The sequence below is a fragment of the Bombus pascuorum genome, chromosome 5 (assembly GCF_905332965.1).
Source record: "Bombus pascuorum chromosome 5, iyBomPasc1.1, whole genome shotgun sequence".
NCBI classification, from domain to species: Eukaryota; Metazoa; Arthropoda; class Insecta; order Hymenoptera; family Apidae; genus Bombus; species Bombus pascuorum.
The window spans coordinates 18,139,732-18,143,900 of record NC_083492.1 but is presented as its reverse complement, the minus strand read 5'-3'; the positions used below and the strand labels follow the sequence as shown (position 1 = coordinate 18,143,900).

General features: G+C 37.4%; 1 long non-coding RNA gene across 1 annotated transcript; it reads left to right on the top strand.

The window, feature by feature from the left end:
* The first annotated feature begins 364 nt into the window (after positions 1 to 364).
* Positions 365 to 1,326, top strand: LOC132906904 (uncharacterized). Its single transcript, XR_009658061.1, has 2 exons — positions 365 to 989; positions 1,138 to 1,326. It is a non-coding gene; the product is annotated as an uncharacterized LOC132906904 (long non-coding RNA).
* Positions 1,327 to 4,169: the final 2,843 nt, after the last annotated feature.

The window sequence follows — 4,169 nt, the reverse complement described above, 5'->3', positions numbered from 1 at the left end:
TCGTGGCACGCGTGAGTCAAGGTGTTGTAAGAGAGGGGGCGAGGTCACCTTTAAGTGAACCGAACAGGAATGATAAATAAAATAAAAGAAAAAAGATATTTGACTTAAGAAAGATATTTTATAAATTCACGAATAGGATCTTCTTGAACGATTGAAGTAAATGTTAGGCGACCAAAATCTATTCGTGGATCGAGTTACTCGTATTTTCTTACATTTCCCTCTTCACCTCTTTCAACCTAATGTTCCTCGACGAAAAACAGCTCCGACTGACCGTAAAAAATGGTGGCTGGAAGTCACGTGAGAGAAATGGTCGGTTAATAATTTTCCATCGGTGCGTGCGGCACATGCATAAATCCGCTGCACGTGTACACGTGACACGAGTGTATACTATCCCTATAAATACATTCACGCGGAGCGAGTGTGTCTCGATTCGAGAGCAACATGTATGGTTCTCTCTCTCTCTCTCTCTCTCTCTCTCTCTCTCTCTTTCTCTGTAGGTTTCGTAGCTTTCGTAGAACGTAGAGTGTAGAAAATCGGTAGGAGGTAGAAAACGAAGCTTCTAAAAGTCGCGGCCTCGGTGCCCTGGAGAGAGAAGAGTGTGTAGGCGCGTGAGGAATGTAATGCTTCGAAAACGTTGCCGCGATCGTAAAGCATCGCGTGGGTCTCTTCGCGAGGGGTTGCGCGAGCAAATAAATTCGTTCGGCCGTCACGCCGCCATTTTTACCCTCGTCGATCGGTTGGCTGACGATGTCGTTTGTATTGCAACGTACTTACGTGGATAGGTGGTAAATTCTTCGACGAGCTTATTGGAGAATCATCGTGGCGGAAATTGTGCGGCAAATCGTTGATGCGAATCCCTCGAAGCGAGGTGATCAGTGTCTCGAGGAACTCTCGACGGAGGATACTTTGTGACGCTAATGGTCCAGCGTTAGCCTTAATTTTCACTTTTCTTTCTTGTAATCGTGAAATGACCTCTGCGTTGAATGTTTGTAAGTAAACAGGCTTCTGTATTTCTATGAAATTATGTACTTACGTATTTGTGTCGTTATAGTCATGATAAATTTCTTTATTTTCGATATTTTCGAAAGGCCGTTATCTAACATATATCTATTACCTTTGTGTTTTAAACGTTTCTAGATTATTCGGCAACTTAGGATAGTCTTAGGCTAATCATCGAGATATTTTTGCAAATACTTGATTTGAAAAAAAAAAAAAAAGAATCGTGGACTTCGGGTTTGTCGTTGGTGAGCTGGAAAAAGCGAAGAAATCCGGTTCAGAAACGGGATCGTAATAGCGGCGTGTTTTGCACAAAGGTGCTAATAAAAAGAGGAGTGTCCTTGCAACCAAGATGGAGGGATATAGGAAAAGCATAAGTAATTGAAATAATCGCACGACATCTTATGCGCATCTTAAGCAGCTGTTGCAACAGCGCGTGTATTTTATAACTGCGAAGTAACGTGCATGGATCTCTTTATTCATTTATTCGTCTCGCTCGCAAGAGGTAGGCGCATAAAGGCAAAGCGAATACTGTGTAATTCTACGGAGAGTATCAGCTTAAAAATTGAGATTGAAACGATCGGATAAAAATAATATCGTTGCAGAGATAGAACTACTGCAAATTATATAGCCTAATATATACAGGCAAGAAAATACACCGAGGCGGAAAAGGGGAAGAGTATGACAAGGACAAAAGTATTCATAGAGCTTAAATATAGCTATGGTGTAGCGAGAGACATCGCACGAGGAATTTATAGTATTAAAAAATCATTAGACAGAAACTCTTAATTATCATAAACAATTCATCGCGTGAAAAATATAGAAGTTAAAAGAAACATCGTATAGAAAATCAGTACTATAAAGAATCCATTGTATAGAAAATACGTAACGCAAGAGGGTCTTACATATTGACATAAAAAAATCATTTTACCTATCGTACAAACAGTGTAATGCAACAAAACCTTGGTCGTATGGAAAATTTATACCACGAAATATAAGTGAAACATGCACTGTAAAAATGTGTTTGTCATTTTAATATTTAAGAAGACGCTGGTAGTAATTACTTTAGATACCTTTCGCATGAAAATTCGATCCATCAAGAATAGAGTCAAAGCTCCCGTGACTTTTCCCTATTATCCCCCGCACTCGTGGATGTCGGTTGACGCGTTCGAAGCACTTTGGCCATTGGCCAGGGCCGTTTTAGAAAGATATCTGGCCGGATCGACGGCTCAAGAAAGTACCGTGCATAGATGCCTCTCGAATACAACGGCTCGCTTGTCTTGTACGAATTGTTCCAGGAAGGAACAATATTCCGTCAATAGCCTGTATTGTCCGATGGAGAAAAAGGGAGAAAGATTAAGACGATCGACAGGAAAATGTTATAGCGTTCGAGGTGAAAGAAATTTTCTTGCCTTATTTCTTATACGACACATAGAATGAAATCGAATGCGAGATAATTAAAATATCATTGCAGGAAAAATGCATTTGTATCGCATAAATATATAAATAAATTGTATATCGATTAAGACAGATTAGTATACAACGATCGATACACATATTTGCATATTTTTCTTATGTAATCGCATTTCTTATGTAATTACGGAATAGTTTGAAGCAATGGTTTGTGCAATATATATATATATATATATATATATATATATATATATATATATATATATGCTTTTTTTATTCTAACATCTAGTCGTTTAGCTTCGCAGAATTTACCAAATTTTTCATCTTTACTTCCTTCTTTCTTAGGTTTTTAATTATGGTTGGAGAATAATACTTGAAAGCGTGTATTTTAAAATCTGAATTGTGCACTTGGATTCGATTGATCCTTCGCACGCGTCATCCACTGAAGTTGCTACGAATCGGTAATAGGTCTAATGTACATTGATCGATCGCGTCAGACATTCGCAAATGTGAAACAGATAAGAAGTTCAGTCGGTTCTACGAGTCTGAATATTGTAAATTATTTTCACAGTGATACGTCGTGTCTTTTTCGTCGTTATCGTTAAGTGCATCCGGCATCAATGACTTGGTCTTTTATCAGGACGACTATGCGCTAATTTACGTTGGCTTTTTTAAATTTATTCAGTCCTTCATTCGTGCTTCTTTTTCAATCAGTCTGCTTCGCTCATCGTTCTTAATTTATTACATCTAAATTACTTGGCTATTCGCAGGCGATTGAATAATCCTACGAGATTTCAGTCTTCCTCTTAGAACTCTTAAAACAGAGACATGTGAAAATATATTGTATTTTAAAGTTCGTGTGTACTTTTACGTATCAATAGAATAAATAAAGATTGTGTTTAGGATAAGATCAAATTCATCGATAATACAAAAACCCAAGCAAAGTTTAATTATTTGGTATACACACATTTAAGTATACGCGCGCTTAATTGCTACTATTAATTAAATAACAGTGATTTAAAAATAAACTGCCGAGAGGAGAAACCGAGCATGGAGACTGGTTTCGTTACGAATGTTTTCCACATCACAGCGTCATCATTTTGTGATTGTGTAATAATCAAAGGCGAGAGGGACAATATCGTTCTCAATCGAGGATGATATAACATAAATACCCTCGAAGAATATATCTCGTGCCGTTCTCTTTTCATTTTCAATTAACCGCAGAATATTGATAACGATCTTTGATGATATATCGCACAGAGATCTTACAGAATATTCGCGAAGCTTGGATCCGTCTTCGAGATTTCAGATGAAAAGAGGTACGGATACGTCTGGAAGGAAAAATAAATTAGAGATACACGATAAACCAGACTGAAAAATCTGAGAAGCAATAATATTGTTAGAACGGAGAATAAGTTTTTACGGAATCCAGAAAAAGGTGCGCGTAAAAATAAAGATCGTAAAGATGGAGGATATGTTTCGAGATAAATTGGATACTGTGATCTCAAACAATAAACTATAAAATCAAACTCGCGATACGATCTGGATATCGAAATTGTTAAGGATTTGAAATTTCCATTTAGCTGATCGATTTAACTCGATTCAGTTCGAATCAAACTCGATTCGATTCAACTTAAAATCTTCAATTATATTTTAAGCGATTCAGCTACATCAGACTCGATTCGGTTAAACGTAACTCGACTCGATCGCGAGAATTCAAATTCACGAGATGCGAATCATTAGTACGTACATAATTCAAA